This window comes from Schistocerca piceifrons, chromosome 2, assembly GCF_021461385.2.
Source record: "Schistocerca piceifrons isolate TAMUIC-IGC-003096 chromosome 2, iqSchPice1.1, whole genome shotgun sequence".
Classification (NCBI taxonomy): domain Eukaryota; kingdom Metazoa; phylum Arthropoda; class Insecta; order Orthoptera; family Acrididae; genus Schistocerca; species Schistocerca piceifrons.
The window spans coordinates 1,125,977,930-1,126,000,581 of record NC_060139.1 but is presented as its reverse complement, the minus strand read 5'-3'; positions in this window follow the sequence as shown (position 1 = coordinate 1,126,000,581).

The window sequence follows — 22,652 nt, the reverse complement described above, 5'->3', positions numbered from 1 at the left end:
CAGCATTACTCTATCCCTTTGATCTTCACATTGACGATGAAACGCAGAAATTGTGTCGGCATGTAATACAAATGCACAATGCCGACTTAAGTGCAAGAAGAGTAAGTCTTCTAATTGTTTGTGGTTAGCTTTAAGTGTTTCCTGGGAGATCAGTATTTGATTCCGGTGCACTACTGTAGATTTACTCTATCCGTTTGACGTTCACATTGACGATGAAACACTAAAATTGCGTCGGAATTTAATACAAAAAGCACAATGCCGACTTTAGTACAAAAGGGTAAATTTTCTCATTGTTTGTGGTTTGTTTTGAGCATATCCTGCGAGATCATTATTAGATTCCGATGGACTACTGCAGCTTTTGTCTACCCCTTGGACCTTCACATTGACGATGAAACACAGAAATTGCGTCGGGATTTAATACAAAAGTCACATTGGCGACTTAAGTACAAGATGAGTAAATCTTCTCATTGAGTGTGGTTGGCTTTGAGCGTTTCCTGGGAGATCAGTATAGATTCTGATGAACTACTGCAGCTTTACATTATCCCTTGGACCGTCACATGGACGATGAACCACAGAAATTGTGTCGGGATTGAATACAAAAGGCACAATGCCGACTTAAGTACGAGTAGAGTAAATCGCCTCATTGTTTGTGGTTTGCTTTGAGCGTTTCCTGGGAGATCAGTATTAGATTCCGATGCACTACTGCAGCTTTACTCTATCCCTTGATCTTTCACATTGACGATGAAACACGGAAATTGCGTCGGGATTTAATACAAAAGGCACATGCTGACTTAAGTACGAGTAGAGTAAATCGCCTCATTGTTTGTGGTTTGCTTTGAGCGTTTCCTGCGAGGTCAGTATTAGATTCCGATGCACTACTGCAGCTTTACGCTATCCCTTGGGACTTCACACTGATGTTGAATCACAGAAATTGTGTCTGGATTTAATACAAAATTCACAACGCCGATTTATGTACAAGAAGAGTAAATCTTCTCATTGTTTGTGGTTTGCTTTGTGCGATTTCTGGGAGAACAGTATTATTTTCCGATGCACTCTTGCGGCTTTCTTCTATCCCTTTTACCTACACATTGACGAAAAAACACAGAAATTGCGTCGGGATTTAATTCAAAAGGCACAATGCCGACTTATGTAGAAGAAGAGTATATCTTCTCATTGTTTGAGGTTTGCTTTGAGCGTTTCCTGGGAGATCCGTATTAGATTCCGATGCACTTCTGCAGCTTTACACTATCCCTTGGACCTTCACATTCACGATGAAACACAGAAATTGCGTCGGGATTTAATACGAAATGTACAATTCCGTCTTAAGTACAAGAAGAGTAAATCATCTCATTGTTTGGGGTTTGCTTTGAGCGTTTCCTGGGAGATCAGTATTAGATTCAGATGCACTAATGCAGCTTTACTCTATCCCTTGGTCCTTCACATTAACGATGAATCACAGAAATTGCGTCGGGATTTAATGCAAAAGGCACAATGCTGACTTAAGTCTAAGAAGAGTCAATCTTCTCAATGTTTGTGGTTTGCCTTTAGCGTTTCCTCGCGAGATCAGTATTAGATCCCGATGCACTACTGCCGTTTTACTCTATCCCTTGGACCTTCATATTGATGATGAAACACAGATATTGCGTCGGGATTTAATACAAAAGACACAATACCGACTAAAGTACAAGAACAGTAAACCCTCTCATTGTTTGTGGCTTGCTTTGAGCGTTTCCTGGGAGATCAGTATTAGATTACGATGCACTACTGCAGATTTACTCTATCCTTTGGAGCTTCACATTGACGATGAAACACAGAAATTGCGTTGGGATTTAATACAAATAGCACAATGAAGACTTAAGTACAAGAAGAGTAAATCATCTCTTTGTTCGGGGTTTGCTTTGAGCGCTTCCTGGGAGATCAGTATTAGATTCAGATGCACTAATGCAGCTTTACTCTATCCCTTGGACCTTCAGATTGACGATGAAACACAGAAATTGCGTCGGGATTTAAAACAAAAGGCACAATGCCGACTTAAGTACAAGAAGAGTAAATCATCACATTGTTTGTGGCTTGCTTTGAGCGTGTCCTGGGAGATCAGTATTCGATTACAATGCAGTAATGCAGATATACTCAATCCCTTTGAGCTTCACATTGGCGATGAAACACAGAAATTGCGTCGGAATTTTATACAAAGGGCACAATGAAGTCATAAGTGCAAGAAGAGTAAATCTTCTCATTGTAAGTGGTTTGCTTTGAGCGTTTCCTGGGGGTTCAGTAAGAGATTCCGATGCACTACTGCAGCTTTACTCTATCCGTTGGACATTCGCATTGATGATGAAATACAGAAATTGCGCCGGGATTTAGTACAAAAGTCACAATGCCGACTTAAGTACAATAAGGGTAAGTCTCCTCATTGTTTCTGGTGTGCTTTGAGCGTTTCCTGGGAGATCAGTATTAGATTCCGATGCACAACCGCAGCTTAACTCTATCGCTAGGACCTTCACATTGACGATGAAACACAGAAATTGCGACGGGATTAATACAAAAGGCTCAATACCAACCTAAGTACAAGAAAAGTAAATCTTCTCATTGTTTGTGGATTGCTTTGAGCGTTACCTTGGAGATCAGTATTAGATTCCGATGCACTACTGCAGCTTTACTCTATCCCTTGGACCTTCACATTGACGATGAAACACAGACAATGCGTCGTGATCTAATACAAAAGGCACAATAACGACTTAAGTACAAGAAGAGTAAATTTTCTCATTGTTTGTGATATGTTTTGAGCGTTTCCTGCTAGATCAGTATTAGATTCCGACGCAATACTGCAGTTTTACTCTATCCCTTGGAACTTTAAATTGACGATGAAACACAGAAATTGCGTCGGGATTTAATATAAAACGCACAATGCCGACTTAAGTACAGGAAAAGTCAATCTTCTCATTGTTTGTGGTTTGCTTTGAGCGTTTCCTGGGTGATCAGTATTAGATTCCGAAGCACTACTACAGCATTACTCTATCCCTTGGACCTTCACATTGACGATGAAACACAGAAATTGCGTCGGGATTTAATACAGAAGGCACAATGCCACCATAAGTACAAGAAGAGTAAATCTTCTCAGTGTTTGTGGTTTGCTTTCAGTGTTTCCTGGGAGATCAGTAACAGATTCCGATGCACTACAGCATCTTTACCTTATCCTTTGGACTTTCACATTGACGATGAAACACAGAAATTGCATCGGGATTTAATACAAAATGCACAATGCCGACTTAAGTACACTAAGAATAACTCTTCTCACTGTTTGTGGCTTGCTTTGAGCGTTTCCTAGGAGATCAGGATTAGATTCCGATGCACTACTGCAGCTTTACTCTATCCCTTGGAATTTCACATTGACGATGAAACACAGAAATTGCGTCGGGATTTAATACATTGGGCACAATGCCGACTTAAGTACATGAAGAGTGAATTTTCACATTGTTTGTGGTTTGCTTTGAGCGTTTCCTTGGAGATCAGTAGTAGATTCCGATGCACTACAGCAGCTTTACTCAATCCCTTGGAACTTCACATTGACGATGAAACACAGAAATTGTGCCGGGATTTAATACAAAATGCACAATGCCGACTTAAGTACAGTAAGAATATATCTTCTCATTGTTTGTGGTTTGCTTTGAGCGTTACCTGGGAGATGAGTTTTAGATTCCGATGCACTACTGCAGCTTTATTCTAACCCTTGGACCTTCACATTGACGATGGAACACAGACATTGCGTCGGGATATAATACAAAAAGCATAATGCTGACTTAAGTACAAGAAGAGTAAATCTTCTCATTGTGTGTGGTTTGCTTTGAGCGTTTCCTGGTAGATCAGTATTAGATTCCGGTGCACTACAGCAGCTTTACTCTATCTCTTGGACCTTCACATTGACGATGAGACACAGAAATTGCATCGGCATTAAATACAGAAGGCACAATGCCGACCTAAGTACAAAATGAGTAAATGATCTCATTGTCTGTGGTTTGCTTTGAGCGTGTCCTGGGAGATCAGTATTAGTTTCCGATGCAGTACTGCAGGTTTACTGTATCCCTTTGACGATCACGTTGACGATGAAACACCGTAATTGCGTTTTGATTTAATATATTAGGCACAATGCCGACTTAAGTACAAGAAGAGTAAATCTTCTCATTGTTTATGGTTTGCTTTGAGTGTTTCATGGGAGATCAGTATTACATTTCGAACCACTACTGCAGCATTACTCAAACCCTTGTTCCTACAAATTGAAGATGGAACACAGAAATTGAGTCTCGATTTAATACAAAAGGCACAATGCCGACTTATGTACAATAAGGGTAAATCTTCTCATTGTTTGTGGTTTGCTTTGAGTGTTTCCTGGGAGATCAGTATTTGTTTCCGGTGCACTACTGTAGTTTTACTCTATCCGTTTGACGTTCACATTAACGATGAAACACTAAAATTGCGTCGGAACTTAATACAAAATGCACAATGCCGACTTTAGTACAAAAGGGTAAATTTTCTCATTGTTTGTGGTTTGTTTTGAGCGTATCCTGCGAGATCATTATTAGATTCCGGTGCACTACTGCAGCTTTTGTCTACCCCTTGGACCTTCACATTGACGATGAAACACAGAAATTGCGTCGGGATTTAATACAAAAGTCACATTGCCGACTTAAGTACAAGGTGAGTAAATCTTCTCATTGATTGTGGTTGGCTTTGAGCGTTTCCTGGGAGATCAGTATTAGATTCCGATGAACTACTGCAGCTTTACATTATCCCTTGGACCGTCACATGGACGATGAACCACAGAAATTGTGTCGGGATTTAATACAAAAGGCACAATGCCGACTTAAGTACGAGTAGAGTAAATCGCCTCATTGTTTGTGGTTTGCTTTGAGCGTTTCCCGGGAGATCAGTATTATTTTCCGATGCACCACTGCAGCTTTACTCTATCTCTGGGACCTTCACATCGACGATGAAACACAGAAATTGCTTCGGTATTAAATACAAAATTCACAATTACGAGTTAAGTATAAGAAGAGTAAATCGTATCACTGTTCTTGGTTTGCTTTGAGCGTTTCATGAGAGATCAGTATTAGATTCCGATGCACTACTGCAGCTTTACGCTATCCCTTGGACCTTCACACTGAAGTTGAATCACAGAAATTGTGTCGGGATTTAATACAAAATTCACAATGCCGATTAAAGTACAAGAAGAGTAAATCTTCTCATTGTTTGTGGTTTGCTTTGTGCGATTTCTGGGAGAACAGTGTTATTTTCCGATGCACTCTTGCGGCTTTATTCTATCCCTTTTACCTACACATTGACGAAAAAACACAGAAATTGCGTCGGGATTTAATTCAAAAGGCACAATGCCGACTTATGTAGAAGAAGAGTATATCTTCTCATTGTTTGAGGTTTGCTTTGAGCGTTTCCTGGGAGATCAGTATTAGATTCCGATGCACTACTGAAGCATTGCTCTATCACTTGGACCTTCACATTGAAGATGAAACACAGAAATTGCGCCTCGATTTATTACAAAAGGCTCAATGCTGACTTAAGTACAAGAAGAGTAAATCTTCTCATTGTTTGTGGTTTGATTTGAGCGTTTCCAGGGAGGTCACGATTAGATTCCGATGTACTACTGCAGCAATACACTATCCCTTGGAGCTTCACATTGACGATGAAACACAGAAGTTGCTTTGGGATTTGATACAAAAGGCACAATGCAGGCTTAAATACAAGAAGAGAAAAACTTGTCATTGTTTGTGGTTTGCATTGAGCGTTTCCTGAGTGATCAATATTAGATTCCGATGCATAACTGCAGCTTTACTATGTCCTTTGGACCTGCACACTGACGATGAAACACAGAGATAGCGTCGGGATTTAATACAAATAGCACAATGATGACTGAAGCACAGGAAGAGTAAATCTTCTCATTGTTTGTGGCTTGCTTTGAGCTTTTGCTGGGAGATCAGTATAGGATTCCGATGCATTACTGCAGCTTTACTCTATCATTTTGACTTTCACATTGCCGATGGAACACAGAATTTGCGTCGAGATTTAATACAAAAGGCACAATGCCGACTTAAGTACAAGAAGAGTAAATCTTCTCATTGTTTGTGGTTCAATTTGAGCGTTTTTTGGGAGATCAGTATTAGATTCAGATGCACTACTGCACCTTTACTTTATCCCTTGGTCCTTCACATTGATGATGAATCACGGAAATTGCGTCGGGATTTAATGCAAAAGGGACAGTGCTGACGTAAGTCTAAGAAGAGTAAATCTTCTCATTTTTTGTGGTTTCTTTGAGCGTTTCCTGGGAGTTCGGTATTAGACTCCGATGAACTACTGCAGCTTTACACTATCCCTTGGAACTTCACATTGACGATGAAACACAGAAATTGCGTCGGGATTCAATACAAAAGCACAATGCCGACTTAAGTACAACAAAAGTAAATATTCTCATTGTTTGTGGTTTGCTTTGAGCGTTTCCTGGGAGATCCGTATTAGATTCCAATGCACTACTGCAGCTTTACACTATCCCTTGGACCTTCACATTCACAATGAAACACAGAAATTGCGTCGGGATTTAATACGAAAAGTACAATTCCGTCTTAAGTACAAGAAGAGTAAATCATCTCATTGTTTGGCGTTTGCTTTGAGCGTTTCCTGGGAGATCAGTATTAGATTCAAATGCACTACTGCGGTTTTACTCTATCCCTTGGACCTTCATATTGACGATGAAACACAGATATTGCGTCGGGATTTAATACAAAAGACACAATACCGACTAAAGTACAAGAACAGTAAATCCTCTCGTTGTTTGTGGCTTGCTTTGAGCGTTTCCTGGGAGATCAGTATTAGAGTACGATGCACTACTGCAGATTTACTCTATCCTTTGGAGCTTCACATTGACGATGAAACACAGAAATTGCGTCGGGATTTAATGCGAAAGGCACAATGCTGACTTAAGTCTAAGAAGAGTCAATCTTCTCAATGTTTGTGGTTTGCCTTTAGCGTTTCCTCGCGAGATCAGTATTAGATCCCGATGCACTACTTCGGTTTTACTCTATCCCTTGGACCTTCATATTGACGGTGAAACACAGATATTGCGTCGGGATTTAATACAAAAGACACAATACCGACTAAAGTACAAGAACAGTAAATCCTCTCATTGTTTGTGGCTTGCTTTGAGCGTTTCCTGGGAGGTCAGTATTAGATTACGATGCACTACTGCAGATTTACTCTATCCTTTGGAGCTTCACATTGACGATGAAACACAGAAATTGCGTTGGGATTTAATACAAAGGGCACAATGAAGACTTAAGTACAAGAAGAGTAAATCATCTCATTGTTCGGGGTTTGCTTTGAGCGCTTCCTGGGAGATCAGTATTAGATTCAGATGCACTAATGCAGCTTTACTCTATCCCTTGGACCTTCAGATTGACGATGAAACACAGAAATTGCGTCGGGAATTAATACAAAAGGCAAAATGCCGACTTAAGTACAAGAAGAGTAAATCATCACATTGTTTGTGGCTTGCTCTGAGCGTGTCCTGGGAGATCAGTATTCGATTACGATGCACTAATGCCGATATACTCTATCCCTTTGAGCTTCACATTGACGATGAAACACAGAAATTGCGTCGGAATTTTATACAAAGGGCACAATAAGGACATAAGTACAAGAAGAGTAAATCTTCTGATTGTAAGTGGTTTGCTTTGAGCGTTTCCTGGGGGATCAGTATGAGATTCCGATGCACTACTGCAGCTTTACTCTATCCCTTGGACATTCGCATTGATGATGAAATACAGAAATTGCGTCGGGATTTAGTACAAAAGGCACAATGCCGACTTAAGTACAATAAGGGTAAATCTTGTCATTGTTTCTGGTGTGCTTTGAGCGTTTCCTGGGAGATCAGTATTAGATTCCGATGCACTACCACAGCTTAACTCTATCGCTAGGACCTTCACATTGACGATGAAACACAGACATTGCGTCGGGATTTAATACATGAGGCAAACTGCTGACTTAAGTACAAGAAGAGTAAATCATTGAGCGTTTCCTGGGAGATCATTATTAGATTCCGAAGCACTACTGCCGCTTTACTCTTTACCTTGGATTTTCACATTGACGATGTAACACAGCAATTGCGTCTGGATTTAATACAGTACGCACAATGCCGACCTAAGTACAAGAAGAGTCAATCTTCTCGTTGTTTGTGGTCTGCTTTGACCGTTTCCTGGGAGACCAGTATTTGATTCCGATGCACTCATGCAGCTTTACTCTATCTCTTGGACCTTCACATTGACGATGAAACACAGAAATTGCGTTGGAATTTAATAAAAAACGCAAAATGATGACTTAAGCACAAGAAGTGTAAATCTTCTCATTGTTTGTGTTTTGCTTTGAACGTTTCTCGTGAGATCAGTATTAGATTCCGATGCACTACTGTAGCTTAACTCAATTCCTTGGACCTTGACATTGAAGATGAAACACAGAAATTGCTTCGGGATTTAATACGAAAGTTACAATGCTGACTTCAGTGCAAGAGGAGTGAATCTTCTCATTGTTTGTGGTTTGCTTTCAGCGTTTCCTGGGTGACCAGTATTAGATTGCGATGCACTACTGGAGCTTTTCTCTATCCCTTTGACGTTCGCATTGACGGTGAAACACAGAAATTGCTTTGGGATTTAATACGAAAGTTGCAATGGCGACTTCAGTGCAAGAGGAGTGAATCTTTTCATTGTTTGTGGTTTGCTTTCAGCGTATCTTGGGTGATCAGTATTATATTCCGATGCAATACTGCAGCTTTACTCTATCCCTTTGACCTCCGCATTGACGATGAAAATCAGAATTTGCGTCGGGGTTTATTAAAAAAGGCAAAATGCCTACTTAAGTACGAGATGAGAGAATCTTCTCATAGTTTGTGGTTTGCTGTGAGAGTTTCCTGGGTGATCGATATTAGATTCCGATGCACTACTGCAGCTTTACTCTATCCCTTGGACCTTCACATTGACGATGAAACGCAGAAATTGCGTCGGGATGTAATACAAAAGGGACAATGCAGACTTAAGTACAAGAACAGTAAATCTTCTTATTGTTTTTGGTTTGCTTTGATCGTATCCTGGGAGATCAGTATTCGATTCCGATGCACAACTGCTGCTCTTATCTATGCCTTGGACCTTCACATTGTCGACGAAACACAGATATTGCGTCGGGATTAAATCCAAAGGCAGAATGCCGACTTGAGTACACGAAGAGTCAATGTCCTCATTGTTTGTGCTTTCGTTTTGAGCGATTCCTGGGAGATCAGTATTAGATTCCGAACAATACTGCAGTTTTAATCTATCCCCTGGACTATCACATTGACGATGAAACACAGCTATTGCGTCGGGATTTAATACAAAACGCACAATGCCGACCTAAGTACAAGAAGAGTCTATCTTCTCGTTTTTTGTGGTTTGCTTTGAGCGTTTCCTGGGAGATCAGTATTAGATTCCAATGCACTACTGCAGCTTTACCCTATCCCTTTGACATTCGCATTGACGATGAAACTAAGAAATTGCGTCGGGGTTTAATCAAATATGCACAATGCCTACTTAAGGACAAGAAGAGAGAATCCTCTCATTGTTTGTGGGTTGCTTTGAGTGTTTCCTGGGAGATCGGTATTAGATTCCGATGTACTATTGCAGCTTTACTCTATCCCTTTGACCAACACATTGACGATGAAACTCAGAATTTGCGTCGGGAGTTATTAAAAAAGGCACAATACCTACTTAAGTACAGGATGAGAAAGTCTTCTCATTGTTTATGGTTTGCTTTGTGTGTTTCCTGGGAGGTCGGTATTATATTCCGATGCACTACTGCAGCTTTACGCTATCCCTTGGACCTTCACATTCACGACGAAACGCAGAAATTGCGTCGGGATTTAATACAAAAGGCACAATGCCGCATTAAGTACAAGAACAGTAAATCTTCTTATTGTTTTTGGTTTGCTTTGAGCGTTACCTGGGAGATCAGCATTAGATTCCGAACACTACTGCAGCATTACTCTATCCCTTGGACCTTCACATTGACGATGAACCACAGACATTCCGTCGGGAATTAATACATGAGGCAAACTGCTGACATAAGTACAAGAAGAGTAAATATTCTCACTGATTGTGGTTTGCTTTGAGCGTTTCCTGGGAGATCATTATTAGATTCCGATGCACTACTGCCGCTTTACTCTATACGTTGGACTTTCCCATTGACGATGTAACACAGCAATGGCGTCGGGATTTAATACAAAACGCACAATGCCGACCTAAGTGCAAGAAGAGTCAATCTTCTCGTTGTTTGTGGTTTGCTGTGACCGTTTCCTGGGAGATCAGTATTTGATTCCGATGCACTCATGCAGCTTTACTCTATCCCTTGGACCTTCACATTGACGATGTAACACAGAAATGGCGTTGGAATTTAATAAAAAACGCAGAATGATGACTTAAGTGCAAGAAGTGTAAATCTTCTCATTGTTTGTGGTTTGCTTTGAACGTTTCTTGTGAGATCAGTATTAGATTCCGATGCACTGCTGCAGCTTTACTCAACTCCTTGGACCTTCAGATTGACGATGAAACACAGAAATTGCTTCGGGATTTAATACGAAAGTTACAATGCCGATTTCAGTGCAAGAGGAGTGAATCTTCTCATTGTTTGTGGTTTGCTTTCAGCGTTTCCTGGGTGATCAGTATTAGATTCCGATGCACTACTGCAGCTTTACTCTATCCCTTTGACGTTCACATTGACCATGAGACACAGAAATTGCTTCGTGATTTAATACGAAAGTTACAATGCCGACTTCAGTGCAAGAGGAGTGAATCTTCTGATTGTTTGTGGTTTGCTTTCAGCTTTTCCTGGGTGATCAGTATTAGATTTCGATGCACTACTGCAGCTTCACTCTATCCCTTTGACCTCCGCATTGACGATGAAAATCAGAATTTGCGTCGGGGTTTAATAATAAAGGCACAATGCCGACTTAAATACAAGATGAGAGAATCTTCTCATAGTTTGTGGTTTGCTGTGAGTGTTTCCTGGGAGATCGGTATTAGATTCCGATGCACTACTGCAGCTTTACTCTATTTCTTGGACCTTCACATTGACGATGAAACGCAAAAATTGCGTCGGGATTTAATACAAAAGGCACAATTCCGACTTAAGTACAAGAAGAGAAATTCTCCTCATTGTTTGTGCTTTTGCTTTGAGCGTTTCCTGAGAGATCATTGTTCGATTCCGATGCACTACTGCAGCTTTATACCATCCTTTAACCTTCGCATTGACGGTGAAACACAGAAATTGCGTCGGGATTTAATACAAAAGCCACAATGCCGACTTAAGTACAAGAACAGTAAATCTTCTTATTGTTTTTTGTTTGCTTTGAGCGTTACCTTGGAGATCAGTATTAGATTCCGAACACTACTGCAGCATTACTCTATCCCTTGGAACTTCACATTGACGATGAACCACAGACGTAGTGTCGGAATTTAATACATGAGGCAAAATGCTGACTTAAGTACAAGAAGAGTAAATCTTCTCATTGATTGTGGTTTGCTTTGAGCGTTTCCTGGGAGATCGGTATTATATTCCGATGCACTTCTGCAGCTTTACTGAATACCTTGGACCTTCACTTTGACGATGATACACAGAAATTGCGGCGGAATTTAATACAAAATTCACAATGCCGACTTATGTACAAGAAGAAAAAATGTTCACATTGTTTTTGGTCATCTTTGAGCGAATCCTGGGTGATCAGTATTAGATTCATAAGCACTACTGCAACTTTACTCTATTCCTTGGACCTCCACATTGACGATGAAATACAGATATTGCGTCGGGATTTATTACAAAAGGCACAATGCCGATTTAAGTACAAGAACAGTTAATCTCCTCATTGCTTGTGGTTTGCTTTGAGCTTTTCCTGTGAGATTAGTATTAGATTCCGATGCACTACTGCAGCTATAGTCTATCCCTTCGAGCTTCATATTGACGATGAAACACAGAAATTGCGTCGGGATTTAATGCAAAAGGCACAATGCCGAGTTAAGTACAAGAAGAGTAGATCTTCTCATTGTTTGTGGTTTGTTTTAAGCGTTTCCAGGGAGATCAGTATTACATTCTGATACACTACTGCAGCTTTACACTATCTCTTGGACTTTCACTTTGTCGATGAAACACAGAAATTGCGTCAGGATTTAATACAATAGGCACAATGCTGACTTCAGTACAGGAAGAGTAAATCTTCCCATTGTTTGTGGATTGCTTTGAGCGTTTCCTGGGAGATCAGTGTTACATTCTGATGCACTACTGCAGCTTCACACTATCTCTTGGACTTTCACTTTGTCGATGAAACACAGAAATAGCGTCGGGATGTAATACAAAAGCACAATGCCGACTTAAGTACAAAAAGAGAAAGTCTGTTCATTGTCTGTGGATGCCTTGTGCGTTTCCTGGGAGTTCAGTATTAGATTCCGATGCACAACTGCAGCTTTACTCTATCCCTTGGACATTCACATTGACGATGAAACACAGATATAGCGTCGGGATTTAATACAAAAGGCACAATGCCGACTTAAGTACAAGAAGATAAAGTCTTCTCATTGTTTCTGGTATGATTTGAGCGTTTCCTGGGAGATCAGTACTAGATTCCATTGCACTACTGCAGCTTTACTCTATTCCTTGGACCTCCACATTGACGATGAAACACAGATATTGCGTCGGTATTTAATACAAAAGGCACAATGCCGACTTAAGTACAAGAATAGATAATCTTCTCACTGTTTGTGGTTTGCTTTGAGCGTTTCCTGGGAGATCAGTATTACATTCTGATGCACTACTGCAGCTTCACACTATCTCTTGGACTTTCACTTTGTCGATGAAACACAGAAATTGCGTCGGGATTTAATGCAAAAGGCACTACGACGACGTTAGTACTGGATTAATAATCTTCTCATTGTTTGTGGATTGCTTTGAGCGTTTCCTGGGAGATCAGTATTTGGTTCCGACGCACCTCTGCAGCATTACTCTATCCCTTGGACATTCACATTGATGATGAAACACAGAAATTGCGTCGCGGTGTAATACAAAAGGCTCAATGCCGACTTAAGTACAAGAAGAGTAAATCTTCTCATTGTTTGAGGTTTGCATTAAGCGTTTCCTGGATGTTGAGTATTAGATTCCGATGCACTACTGCAGCTTTACTCTATTCCTTGGACCTTCACATTGACGATGAAACACAGAAATTGCATCGGGATTTAATACAAATTGTACAATGCTAACCAAAGTGCAAGAAGAGCATATCATCTCATTGTTTGTGGTTTGCTTTGAGCGTTTACTGGGAGATCAGTATTAGATTCCGATGCACTACTGCAGCTTTACTCCTTCCCTCGGACTTTCACATTGACGATGAAAAACAGAAATTGCTTCGGGATTTAATACAAAAGGCAGAATGCCGATATAAGTACAAGAGGATTATATCTTCACATTGTTTGTGGTATACTTTGAGCGTTTCCTAAAGGATCAGTATTAGATTCCGATGCACTATTGCAGACTTACTCTATCCCATGGACCTTCACATTGACGATGAAACGCAGAAATTGCGTCGCGGTGTAATAAAAAAGGCTCAATGCCGACTTAAGTACAAGAAGAGTAAATCTTCTCATTGTTTGAGGTTTGCATTGAGCGTTTCCTGGGGAATCAGTATTTGATTCCAATGCACTACTGCAGCTTTACTCTATGCGTCGCACCTTCACATTGACGATGAAACACAGATATTGCGTCGGGATTTAATACAAAGGGCACAAAGCCGACTTCAGTACAGCAAGTGTAAATCTTTTCATTGTTTGTGGTTTGAATTGAGCGTTTGATGGGGGAACAATATTAGATTCCGATGCACCACTGCTGCTTTACTCTATCCCTTGGACCTTCACATTCACGATGAAACACAGAAATTGCGTCGGGATTTAACACAAAATGCACAATGCCTACTCAAGTACAAGAAGAGTAAATCTGCTCATTGGTTGTGGTTTGCTTTGAGCGTTTCCTGTGACATCGGTATTCGATTCCGATTTACTACTGCAGCTTTACTCTATCCCTTGGAACTTCACATTGACATTGAAACACAGTAATTGCGTCGGGGTGTAATACATAAGACACAATGCCGACTTAAGTACAAGAAGAGTAAATCTTCTCATTGTTTGTAGTTTGCTTTGAGCGTTTCCTGGGGGATCAGTATTAGATTCGGTTGCACTAAAGCATCCCTTGGACCTTCACATTGACGATGAAACACAGAAATTGCGTCGGGATTTAATACAAAAGGCACAATGCCGACTTCGGTACAGGAAGATTAAATCTTCACATTGTTTGCAGTTTGCTTTAAGCGTTTCCTGGATGTTGAGCATTAGATTCCGATGCACTACTGCAGCTTTACTCTATTCCTTGGACCTTCACATTGACGATCAAACACAGAAATTGCGTCGGGATTTAATACAAAATTCACAATGCGGACTTAAGTACAAGAAGAGTAAATCTTCTCATTGTTTCTGGTATGCTATAAGCGTTTCCCAGGAGATCGGTATTAGATTCCGATGCACTTCTACAGCTTTACTCTATCCCTTGCACCTTCAAATTGACGACAAGACAAAGAAATTGCGGGGGAATTAATACAAAAGGCACAATGCCAACTTAAGTACAAGAAGAGTAAATCTTCGCATTGTTTTTCGTCAGCTTTGAGCGTTTCCTTGGTGATCAGTATTAGATTCCGATTAACTGCTGCAGATTTACTCTATTCCTTGGAACTTCACATTCACAATGAAACGCAAAAATTGCGTAGGGGTTTATTACAAAAGGCATAATGCTGACATAAGTACAAGAAGAGGAAATCTTTTTATGGTTTTTGGTTTGCTTTGAACATTTCCTGTGAGATCAGTAATAGATTCCGATGCAACACTGCAGCTTTGCTCTATCCCTTGGACCTTCACATTGACGATGAAACCCAGATATTGCGTCAGTATATACTACAAAAGGCACAATGTCGACTTACGTACAAGAAGAGAAAATCTTCTCACTGATTGTGGTTTGCTTTGAGCGTTTCCTGGGAGATCAGGATTAGATTCCGATGCACTACTGCAGCTTTACATATCCCTTGGACCGTCTCATGGACGATGAAACACAGAAATTGTTTCGGTATTAAATTCAAAAGGCACAATGCCGACTTAAGTACAAGAATAGTAAAGCGCCTCATTGATTGTGGTTAGCTTTGAGCGTTTCCTGGGGATCAGTATTAGATTCCGATGCACTACTGCAGCTTTACTCTATCCCCTGGAGCTTCACATTGACGATGAAACACAGAAATTTCGTCTGGATTTAATACAGAAGGAACAATGCCGACTTAAGTACAAGAAGTGTCAATTTTCGCATTGTTTGTGGTTTGCTTTGAGTGTTTCATGGGAGATCAGTATTAGTTTCCGAAACACTACTGCAGCTTTACTCTATCCCTTGGACCTTCACATTGACGATGAAACACAGAAATTGCGTCGGGATATAATACAAAAGGCACAATGCCGACTTAAGTACAGGAAGAGTAAATCTTCTCATTGTCTGTGGTTTGCTTTGAGCGTTTCCTGGGAGATCAGTATTAGATTCCGGTGCACTACAGCAGCTTTACTCTATCCCTTGGACCTTCACATTGACGATGAAACACAGAAATTGCATCGGGATTTAATGCAAAAGGCACAATGCCGACTTTAGTACAGGAAGAGTCAATCTTCGCATTGTTTTTGGTTTGCTTTGAGCGTTTCCCGGGAGATCAGTATTATATTCCGATGCAATACAGCAGCTTTACTCTATCTTTGGGACTTTCACATCGACGATGAAAAACAGAAATTGCGTCGGTATTAAATACAAAAGGCACAATGCCGACTCAAGTACAAAAAGAGTAAATCATCTCATTGTCTGTGGTTTGCTTTGAGCGTGTCCTGGGAGATCAGTGTTAGTTTCCGATGCACTACTGCAGCATTACTCCATCCCTTTGACCTTCACATGGACGATGAAACGCAGAAATTGTGTCGGCATGTAATACAAATGCACAATGCCGACTTGAGTGCAAGAAGAGTAAATCTTCTAATTGTTTGTGGCTAGCTTTGAGTGTTTCCTGGGAGATCAGTATTTGATTCCGGTGCACTACTGTAGCTTTACTCTATCCGTTTGACGTTCACATTAACGATGAAACACAAAAATTGCGTCGGAATTTAATACAAAAGGCACAATGCCGGCTTTAGTACAAAAGGGTAAATTTTCTCATTGTTTGTGGTTTGTTTTGAGCGTATCTTGCGAGATCATTATTAGATTCCGATGCACTACTGCAGCTTTTGTCTACCCCTTGGACCTTCACATTGACGATGAAACACAGAAATTCCGTCAGGAATTAATACAAAAGTCACATTGCCGACTTAAGTACAAGATGAGTAAATCTTCTCATTGATTGTGGTTGGCTTTGAGCGTTTCCTGGGAGATCAGTATTAGATTCCGATGAACTACTACAGCTTTACATTATCCCTTGGACCGTCACATGGACGATGAAACACAGAAATTGTGTCGGGATTTAATACAAAAGGCACAATGCCGACTTAAGTACGAGTAAAGTAAATCGCCTCATTGTTTGTGGTTTGCTTTGAGCGTTTCCCGAGAGATCAGTATTATATTCCGATGCACCACTGCAGCTTTACTCTATCTCTGGGACCTTCACATCGTCGATGAACCACAGAAATTGCTTCGGTATTAAATACAAAATTCACAATTCCGAGTTAAGTACAAGAAGAGTAAATCGTATCACTGTTTTTGGTTTCCTTTGAGCGTTTCATGAGAGATCAGTATTAGATTCCGTTGCACTACTGCAGCTTTACTCTATCCCTTGATCTTTCACATTGACGATGAAACACAGAAATTGCGTCGGGATTTAATACAAAAGGCACAATGCCGACTTAGGTACGAGTAGAGTAAATCGCCTCATTGTTTGTGGTTTGCTTTGAGCGTTTCCCGGGAGATCAGTATTATATTCCGATGCACTACTGCAGCTTTACTCTATCTCTGGGACCTTCACATCGACGATGAAACACAGAAATTGCGTCGGTATTAAATACAAATGGCGCAATGCCGACTTAAGTAAAAGAAGAGTAAATCTTCTCATTGTTTGTGGTTTGCTTTGAGCGTTTCCTGCGAGGTCAGTATTAGATTCCGATGCACTACTGCAGCTTTACGCTATCCCTTGGACCTTCACACTGAAGTTGAATCACAGAAATTGTGTCGGGATTTAATACAAAATTCACAATGCCGACTTAAGTACAAGAAGAGTATATCTCCTCTTTGTTTGAGGTTTGCTTTGAGCGTTTCCTGGGAGATCAGTATTAGATTCCGATGCACTACTGAAGCATTGCTGTATCACTTGGACCTTCACATTGAAGATGAAACACAGAAATTGCGCCTCGATTTAATACAAAAGGCTCAATGCTGACTTAAGTACAAGAAGAGTAAATCGTCTCATTGTTTGTGGTTTGCTTTGAGCGTTTCCAGGGAGGTCACTATTAGTTTCCGATGTACTACTGCAGCTATAGACTATCCCTTGGAGCTTCACATTGACGATGAAACACAGAAGTTGCTTTGGGATTTGATACAAAAGGCACAATGCAGGCTTAAATTCAAGAAGAGAAAATCTTGTCATTGTTTGTGGTTTGCATTGAGCGTTTCCTGAGTGATCAATATTAGATTCCGATGCATAACTGCAGCTTCACTATGTCCTCTGGACCTGCACACTGACGATGAAACACAGAGATAGCGTCGGTATTTAATACAAATAGCACAATGATGACTGAAGCACAGGAAGAGTAAATCTTCTCATTGTTTGTGGCTTGCTTTGAGCGTTTGCTGGGAGATCAGTATAGGATTCCGATGCATTACTGCAGCTTTACTCTATCATTTTGACTTTCACATTGCCGATGGAACACAGAATTTGCGTCGAGATTTAATACAAAAGGCACAATGCCGACTTAAGTACAAGAAGAGTATATCTTCTCATTGTTTTTGGTTCAATTTGAGCGTTTCTTGGGAGATCAGTATTAGATTCAGATGCACTACTGCACCTTTACTTTATCCCTTGGTCCTTCACATTGATGATGAATCACAGAAATAGCGTCGGGATTTAATGCAAAAGGCACAATGCTGACTTAAGTCTAAGAAGAGTAAATCTTCTCATTTTTTGTGGTTTCTTTGAGCGTTTCCTGGGATTTCGGTATTAGACTCCGATGAACTACTGCAGCTTTACACTATCCCTTGGAACCTCGCATTGACGATGAAACACAGAACTTGCGTCGGGATTCAATACAAAAGCACAATGCCGACTTAAGTACAACAAAAGTAAATCTTCCCATTGTTTGTGGTTTGCTTTGAGCGTTTCCTGGGTGATCGGTATTAGATTCCGATGCACTACTGCAGCTTTACACTATCCCTTGGACCTTCACATTCACGATGAAACACAGAAATTGCGTCGGGATTTAATGCAAAAGGCACAATGCTGACTTAAGTCTAAGAAAAGTCAATCTTCTCAATGTTTGTGGTTTGCATTTAGCGTTTCCTCGAGAGATCAGTATTACATCCCGATGCACTACTGCGGTTTTACTCTATCCCTTGGACCTTCATATTGACGATGAAACACAGATATTGCGTCGGGATTTAATACAAAAGACACAATGCCGACTAAAGTACAAGAACAGTAAATCCTCTCATTGTTTGTGGCTTGCTCTGAGCGTGTCCTGGGAGATCAGTATTCGATTACGATGCACTAATGCAGATATACTCTATCCCTTTGTGCTTCACATTGACGATGAAACACAGAAATTGCGTCGAAATTTTATACAAAGGGCACATTGCTGACTTAAGTCTAAGAAGAGTAAATCATCTCATTGTTTGGGGTTTGCTTTGAGCGTTTCCTGGGAGATCAGTATTAGATTCAGATGCACTAATGCAGCTTTACTCTATCCCTTCTACCTTCATATTGACGATGAAACACAGAAATTGCGTCGGGATTTAATACAAAAGGCACAATGCCGACTTAAGTACAAGAATAGTAAATCATCACATTGTTTGTGGCTTGCTCTGAGCGTGTCCTGGGAGATCAGTATTCGATTACGATGCACTAATGCAGATATACTCTATCCCTTTGAGCTTCACATTGACGATGAAATACAGAAATTGCGTCGGAATTTTATACAAAGGGCACAATGAAGACATAAGTACAAGAAGAGTAAATCTTCTCACTGTAAGTGGTTTGCTTTGAGCGTTTCCTGGGGGATCAGTATGAGATTCCGATGCACTACTGCAGCTTTACACTATCCCTTGGACATTCGCATTGATGATGAAATACAGAAATTGCGTCGGGATTTAGTACAAAAGGCACAATGCCGACTTAAGTACAATAAGGGTAAATCTTCTCATTGTTTCTGGTGTGCTTTGAGCGTTTCCAGGGAGATCAGTATTTGTTTCCGATGCACTACTGCAGCTTTACTCTATCCCTTGGACCTTCACATTGACGATGAACCACAGACATTGCGTCGGGATTTAATACATGAGGCAAACTGCTGAGTTAAGTACAAGAAGAGTAAATCTTTGAGCGTTTCCTGGGATATCATTATTAGATTCCGAAGCACTACTGCCGCTTTACTCTATACCTTGGATTTTCACATTGACGATGTAACACAGCAATTGCGTCGGGATTTAATACAGAACGCACAATGCCGACCTAAGTACAAGAAGAGACAATCTTCTCGTTGTTTGTTGTTTGCTTTGACCGTTTCCTGGGAGACCAGTATTTGATTCCGATGCACTCATGCAGCCTTACTCTATCCCTTGTTTTTGGTTTGCTTTGAGCGTTACCTGCGAGATCAGTATTAGATTCCGAACACTACTACAGCATTAATCTATCCCTTGGAACTTCACATTGACGATGAACCACAGACGTAACGTCGGGATTTAATACATGAGGCAAACTGCTGACTTAAGTACAAGAAGAGTAAATCTTCTCATTGATTGTGGTTTGCTTTGAGCTTTTCCTGGGAGATAATTATTAGATTCCGATGCACTACTGCCGCTTTACTCTATAGCTTGGACTTTCACATTGTCGATGTAACACAGCAATGGCGTCGGGATATAATACAAAACGCACAATGCAAACCTAAGTACAAGAAGAGTCAATCCTCTCGTTGTTTGTGATTTGCTTTGACCATTTCCTGGGAGGTCAGTATTTGATTCCGATGCACTCATGCAGCCTTACTCTATCCCTTAGACCTTCACATTGACGATGAAACACAGAAATTGCGTTGGCATTTAATAAAAAACGCAGAATGATGACTTAAGTACAAGAAGTGTAAATCTTCTCATTGTTTGTGGTTTGCTTTGAACGTTTCTTGTGAGATCAGTATTAGATTCCGTTGCACTACTGCAGCTTTACTCAATTCCTTGGACTTTCACATTGACGATGAAACACAGAAATTGCTTCGGAATATAATACGAAAGTTACAATGCCGACTTCATTGCAAGAGGAGTGAATCTTCTCATTGTTTGTGGGTTGCTCTCAGCGATTCCTGGGTGATCGGGATTAGATTCAGCTGCACTACTGCAGCTTTACTCTATCGCTTTGACCTCCGCATTGGCGATGAAAATCAGAATTTGCGTCGAGGTTTAATAAAAAAGGCACAATGCCGACTTAAGTACAAGAAGAGAGAATCTGCTTATAGTTTGTGGTTTTCTGTGAGTGTTTCCTGGGAGATCGGTTTTAGATTCCGATGCACTACAGCAGCTTTACTCTATCCCTTGGACCTTCACATTGACGATGAAACGCAGAAATTGCGTCGGGATTTAATACAAAAGGCACAATGCCGATTTAAGTACAAGAAGAGTAAATCTCCTCATTGTTTGTGCTTTTGCTTTGAGCGTTTGCTGGGAGGTCACTATTAGATTCCGATGCACTACTGCAGCTTTACATTATCCTTTGACCTTCGCATTGATGATGCAACTCAGTATTTCCGTCGGGATTTATTAAAAAAGGCTTAATGCCTACTTATGTACAGGAAGAGTCAATCTTCTCATTGTGTGTGATTTGCTTAGAGTGTTTACTGGGAGATCGGTATTAGATTCCGATGCACTACTGCAGCATTACTCAACCCCTTGGACCTTCACATTGACGATGAAACACAGCAATTGCGTCGCGATTTAAAACAAAAGGCGCAATGCCGACTTAAGAACAAGAAAAGTAAATCTTCTTATTGTTGTGGTTTGCTTTGAACGTTTCATGTGAGATCAGCGTTAGATTCCGATGCACTACTGCAGATTTACTCTATCCCTTGGACTTTCACATTGGCGATGAAACACAGAAATTGCGTTGGGATTTAATACAAAAGGCACAATCCCGACTTGAGTACAGGAAGAGTCAATCTTCTAATTGTTTCTGGTTTGCTTAGAGCGTTTCCTGGGAGATCAGTATTAGATTCCGATGCACTACTGCAGCTTTACCCCATCGTTTAACCTTCGTATTGACGATGAAACACAGAAATTGCGTCGGGACTTAATACAAAGGGCACAATGCCGACTTAAGTACAAGAACAGTAAATCTTCTTATTGATTTTGGTTTGCTTTCAGCGTTACCTGGGAGATCAGTATTAGATTCTGAACACTACTGCAGTACTACTCTATCCCTTGGACCTTCACATTGACGATGAAACACAGCAATTGCGTCGGGATTTAAAACAAAAGGCACATTGACGACTTAAGAACAAGAAAAGTAAATCTTCTTATTGTGTGTGGTTTGCTTTGAGCGTTTCCTGGGAGATCATTATTAGATTCCGAAGCACTACTGCCGCTTTACTCTATACCTTGGACTTTCACATTGACGATGTAACACAGCAATTGCGTCGGGATTTAATACAAAACGCACAATGCCGACCTAAGTACAAGAAGAGTCAATCTTCTCGTTGTTTGTGGTTTGCTTTGACCGTTTCCTGGGAGACCAGTATTTGATTCCGATGCACTCATGCAGCTTTACTCTATCTCTTGGACCTTCACATTGACGATGAAACACAGAAATTGCGTTGGAATTTAATAAAAAACGCAAAATGATGACTTAAGCACAAGAAGTGTAAATCTTCTCATTGTTTGTGTTTTGCTTTGAACGTTTCTTGTGAGATCAGTATTAGATTCCGATGCACTACTGCAGCTTTACTCAATTCCATGGACCTTCACGTTGAAGATGAAACACAGAAATTGCTTCGGGATTTAATACGAAAGTTACAATGCCGACTTCAGTGCAAGAGGAGTGAATCTTCTCATTGTTTGTGGTTTGCTTTCGGCGTTTCCTGGGTGACCAGTATTAGATTCCGATGCACTACTGCAGCTTTACTCTATCCCTTTGACGTTCACATTGACGATGAAACACAGAAATTGCTTCGGGATTTAATACGAAAGTTACAATGCCGACTTCAGTGCAAGAGGAGTGAATCTTCTCATTGTTTGTGGTTTGCTTTCAGCGTTTCTTGGGTGATCAGTATTAGATTCCGATG